Here is a 6,311-nt window from a genome sequence, read left to right as displayed (position 1 = left end):
CGCCTTTAGCCCTGTTGTACCCTACAATGTTTAATTTTACTAACTCTAAAACGGGGAAGAATATAAAGGTACCTCTGAAGATAAATTAATTGCTTTTTTCCAACATATTAAGGCCCACATAACACAAAAATTGGTACTTTTATTCACCAAAGTGGCATTCAACTGATCACAATGTATAGTCAGGACATTAATAACGTGAAAAATTACTATTATAATTTGAAAAAAATGTTCAGAACTTCTTAAACTACTTCAAAGAGTTCTCATCAAAAAATCCTCCATGTGCAGCAATGACAGCTTTGCAGATCATTGGCATTCTTGCTGTCAGATTGTCCAGATACTCAGGTGACATTTCATCCTACGCTTCCTGTAGCTCTTGCCATAGATGTGGCTGTCTCATCGGGCACTTCTCACGCACCTTACAGTCTAGCTGATCCCACAAAAGCTCAATGGGGTTAAGATCCATAACACTCTTTTCCAATTATCTGTTGTCCAATGTCTGTGTTTCTTTGCCCACTCCAACCTTTTCTTGTTGTTTTTCTGTTTCAAAAGTGGCTTTTTCTTTGCAATTCTTCCCATAAGGCCTGCACCCCTGAGTCTTCTCTTTACTGTTGTACATGAAACTGGCGTTGAGCGGGTAGAATTCAATGAAGCTGTCAGCTGAGGACATGTGAGGCGTCTATTTCTCAAACTAGAGTCTCTGATGTACTTATCCTCTTGTTTAGTTGTACATCTGGCCTTCCACATCTCTTTCTGTCCTTGTTAGAGCCAGTTTTCCTTTGTCTTTGAAGACTGTAGTGTACACCTTTGTATGAAATCTTCAGTCCTCAAAACAATGATTGACTGACGAGTTTCTAGAGAAATCTGTTTCTTTTTTGCCATTTTTGACCTAATATTGATCTAAAGACATGCCAATCTATTGCATACTGTGGCAATTCAAAAACAAACACAAAGACAATGTTAAGCTTCATTTAATGAGCCAAATTGTTTTCAACTGTGTTTGATATAATGGGGCAAGTGATTTTCTAGTATCAAATTGGCAATTAAGCATGAATACTCAAGGATAAGGTGTTGGAATGATGGCTGCTAGAAATTGGGCCTGTCTAGATTTTATTAAAATAAAATAAAATAATGATGGTGCTGTTTTTTTGTTCGTTTGTTTTTTTTACATCAGTAATATCCTGACTATAATTTGTGAACAGTTGAATGCCACTTTGCTGAATTAAAGTACCTATTTCCTTCTGAAACAGCAAAATCTGTACATTATTCCAAACTTTTGGCCACCAGGGTGTGTGGGTGTGTGTGTGTGTGTATATATATATATACAGGTGCATCTCAATAAATTAGAATGTCGTGGAAAAGTTCATTTATTTCAGTAATTCAACTCAAATTGTGAAACTCGTGTATTAAATAAATTCAGTGCACACAGACTGAAGTAGTTTAAGTCTTTGGTTCTTTTAATTGTGATGATTTTGGCTCACATTTAAATTAGAATATGGGGACATGCCAATCAGCTAATCAACTCAAAACACCTGCAAAGGTTTCCTGAGCCTTCAAAATGGTCTCTCAGTTTGGTTCACTAGGCTACACAATCATGGGGAAGACTGCTGATCTGATAGTTGTCCAGAAGACAATCATTGACACCCTTCACAAGCAGGGTAAGCCACAAACATTCATTGCCAAAGAAGCTGGCTGTTCACAGAGTGCTGTATCCAAGCATGTTAACAGAAAGTTGAGTGGAAGGAAAAAGTGTTGAAGAAAAAGATGCACAACCAACCGAGAGAACCGCAGCCTTATGAGGATTGTCAAGCAAAATCGATTCAAGAATTTGGGTGAACTTCACAAGGAATGGACTGAGGCTAGGGTCAAGGCATCAAGAGCCACCACACACAGACGTGTCAAGGAATTTGGCTACAGTTGTCTTATTCCTCTTGTTAAGCCACTCCTGAACCACAGACAACGTCAGAGGCGTCTTACCTGGGCTAAGAAGAAGAACTGGACTGTTGCCCAGTGTTCCAAAGTCCTCTTTTCAGATGAGAGCAAGTTTTGTATTTCATTTGGAAACCAAGGTCCTAGAGTCTGGAGGAAGGGTGGAGAAGCTCATAGCCCAAGTTACTTGAAGTCTAGTGTTAAGTTTCCACAGTCTGTGATGATTTGGGGTGCAATGTCATCTGCTGGTGTTGGTCCATTGTGTTTTTTGAAAACCAAAGTCACTGCACCCGTTTACCAAGAAATTTTGGAGCACTTCATGCTTCCTTCTGCTGACCAGCTTTTTAAAGATGCTGATTTCATTTTCCAGCAGGATTTGGCACCTGCCCACACTGCCAAAAGCACCAAAAGTTGGTTAAATGACCATGGTGTTGGTGTGCTTGACTGGCCAGCAAACTCACCAGACCTGAACCCCATAGAGAATCTATGGGGTATTGTCAAGAGGAAAATGAGAAACAAGAGACCAAAAAATGCAGATGAGCTGAAGGCCACTGTCAAAGAAACCTGGGCTTCCATACCACCTCAGCAGTGCCACAAACTGATCACCTCCATGCCACGCCGAACTGAGGCAGTAATTAAAGCAAAAGGAGCCCCTACCAAGTATTGAGTACATATGCAGTAAATGAACATACTTTCCAGAAGGCCAACAATTCACTAAAAATGTTTTTTATTGGTCTTATGATGTATTCTAATTTTTTGAGATAGTGAATTGGTGGGTTTTTGTTAAATGTGAGCCAAAATCATCACAATTAAAAGAACCAAAGACTTAAACTACTTCAGTCTGTGTGCATTGAATTTATTTAATACACGAGTTTCACAATTTGAGTTGAATTACTGAAATAAATGAACTTTTCCATGACATTCTAATTTATTGAGATGCACCTGTGTATATATGTATGTACAGTACTGTGCAAAAGTTTTAGGCACTTAAGATGTTTCACAAAAACATTTGTCTTAAGGTGGTTATTTATATCTTCAGCTTTAGTGTGTCAATAGGAAATATAAATTTTAGACTCCCAAACTTACTTTTGCAAATAGAAAATATTAGAATAGGAGAACAGGGAGCCCTGCAACAGATGTCATGGCCCCCACAAAGCCCTCCACTGAACATCGTGTCTGTCTGAGATTACATATAGAGACAGAAGCAATTGAGACAGCCTAAACAAATAGAAGAACTGTGGTGAATTCTCCAAGAAGCTTGAACATCCTATCTGCCAACAACCAAGAAAAACTGTGTCCAGGTGTACCTAGGAGAATTGGTGCCGTTTTAAAGACAAAGGTAGTCACACCAAATATTGATTTAGCTTTTTTATGTTTACTGGACTTTGTATGACATTAAGTGATAAATGAAAACTATTTATTTCATTATTTTTGAAGACATCCTCACTATGCAACATTTTTCACAAGTGCCTAAAACTTTTGCACAGTGCTGTATATATATATATATATATACTGTATATATGCCATGTTACTTTTAAAAGTAAGGTGGTACATTGTTTATGTACGGAATATAAAGTTTATATACAAAATCACAAGTCCTTAATATTTGTAGGGACCTCCTTTTTTCTAATATATATATATATATATATATATTTACACATACACACACATACATACATATAAATGAAAAAAAAAAAAAATGTTTTCCAGCTGACTCATTGCTCCTCTCCCCTCTTAGATGGTTGTGTCCTCTAGGATACAAAAACATATCTAGGGTTAAAAATGTATGTTGAAACATTAACCAAGTGCTGTAAAAGTATTATTCATAGTTCATGTTAACTAATGTAGTAAACTAATGTCAACAAATATAACCTTATTGAAAGTGTTACCGTTGCATGTTCATTATAGCCTATCCATCATGTTGAACAATACCAAACAGACAACAGAAAACCACTCCTACATTTTCTTTGGGTTTGCATATTTGCAATATTAATATATATTTCAATATAAGTGGCATATTTGCATTTTCAGAAAGTAAACAGGATTGTACAGAAAAGTGCTCAAGGGAAAATCTCAGGTAACAGCCTCAAGAACACAGCACTGTGTGCCAGCCCATCTACAGTAGATTTAGCTTTTGAATCATTCCCAGAAGTAATAAATACAGCAGACAATTAGACCATATTATGTGGAAAAACTACTTGTATTACTGGGCTACGATACAACAATAATTTAGACAGAAATATTTGGTTGAGATTTGCCCTATAGTACATCAGATACTTGTTTTACTATTTCAAACTTTGTATCTCTCTTTTTTAGACCTCTCTTCAATACTACTACATACTCTCTCCCAGTCTTGAAGTTTCACTGTTGTTTTATATCACACTTATCCCACCACATATCTTTCTCTCTCTTTTTCAATTATTGCTTTCAGAATTGCTTGTCTCTGATCAAGTGCACTCAGCTCTTTTATTAATATACTTGTGTGTACTGTAGCAGCACTAACTTGCCACCTGCCATCCATGGAGGTGGCCCACAGAGAGGGAGAGAAGCACTGAGAGGGGTTTCAGAAGTGTAGGAGGTTTAGTTCAGCATACAGATGAATAAATCATGTTAGTACAAGAAGCAATACTTTAAGATGCACATCAGAAGTGGTTTTGAGAGACTGCACAAAGGCATTCTAGTAAAAGTGTGGCATATCATTGTCTAAAGTTCCAGGAGATTTCCCCACACACAGTGGGCTGCGTCAGGGCAGATGACAAAGGAAGACAACCCGCAGGGTAGTTGTTATTGCAACGGTCCCTTGCCAAACAGACTGTGTTGAAATAGGACAAGTGTAAACACAAAATCAATACCACCCCCTTATTCCCATATGACATTTCAGACACAGACTGTGCTTTTAAAAAATGCCTGTGGCACGAATCTTGGCACGCATCTGTTACAGAACTACAGAGAGGGTCCCTTGAACATGCATAGTAGGAGCTGGAGCAGCAAGTTATACACAATGTTTGTTAGTATGATATATACTGAAAAACATAGAGGCCAAATTGTTGTCATCCAAACATAAACAGCATCAGCAGAGGAACAATAGTGGAAAGTTAAAGACCCTCATGATGTTCCAAACCCATATTACTTTTTTTTCTTTCTTTCTGTGGAACACAAAGGAGATGTTGCAGTGTCAGTCTCAGTCACCATTCATTTAGATTGCATCTTTTTCCATACAATGAAAGTGAATGGTGAGTGAGGCATTCTGCCTAACATCTTTTTTAGTGTTCAATGAAAAAGAAAAAGTCATAAGGGGTTGGAATAACATTAGGGTGTAAATAAATGACAGAATTTTCATTTTTAGGATGAACTATCCCTTTAAAGCTCATGAAAAGTTAAAGGTTGCCACACAAGTCTTAGTTGCAAACTGTTAAACATCATGGGAGATCCATAATGGTGAGGGCAGCCATCTCATGGGAGTCATTAGTTATAATGACTCCTCTACATGAGCGAGTAACAACCAAATAATATGAGGTCATTTTGCAGGACAAGGTGCAGCCTGAGCTGGAAACATTGTCCCTTCGTGATTAAGTGAATGTGTGCATTTTCTTCCTGAGCAGGTACTGTATATGCCTGAAGGTTCTGATGATACACATCAGAGCTGCTATGTTATTGGAGTCCATTAACTCTAATTCAATACAAAACACCTGTTTCAATGCAGGACAGACACTCTCACTCAATATACATCACCCATTGTGTACATATATTAAGCAGTCTGGAGAATGGCTATAAATGTAACTGTGGTAGTGCGCATCTAGAAAGACTAGAGAAATAAAATGTATCATATGGTTGTGATGCATGCTATCCTGAAACTGTAAAGCGGTTAGTGGATAAATAGGAGTAGATCAGAAGTATGCAAACAGGTCATAATGTTCACTCTTGTAAATTTCCAATGGAGAGTCACACGGGGTCTGTGTGAGGTTCCGACCGTCTCCGGATACAACATTTTCAGATCCGATTTGAGTTTTGGCTGCGTTAAAATATTTCAGCTCGTGCGACTAGACAGTATGCCATCACCCGACCGGAAGTGACGTATTCATGCAAAACTATCAGCGCGAAGTGAGAAATATCAATAGATTTTGTCCTAAACTTTTTCTAAATGCCTGCTACTTCTGTATTTTGGCCATTTATTAATGTAGAAGTTAGAAATGATTGTTTTCATTGCAAATATCACAGAAAGCTTTTGGAATTACAGTAAACGTGTGATTAAATGACTACATATGTCATTTATTTCTGCACATACACAAAACTTACATATGGCGAGTTTAACAACATTCAGCGGCATGTGCAACAGTATAGTTTCATCTATAAAAAATCATTCATCAAAAGCAATCCGTGGTCCA

This window comes from Myxocyprinus asiaticus, chromosome 1 (assembly GCF_019703515.2).
Source record: "Myxocyprinus asiaticus isolate MX2 ecotype Aquarium Trade chromosome 1, UBuf_Myxa_2, whole genome shotgun sequence".
Taxonomy (NCBI): domain Eukaryota; kingdom Metazoa; phylum Chordata; class Actinopteri; order Cypriniformes; family Catostomidae; genus Myxocyprinus; species Myxocyprinus asiaticus.
Note: the sequence above shows the minus strand (reverse complement) of the source record.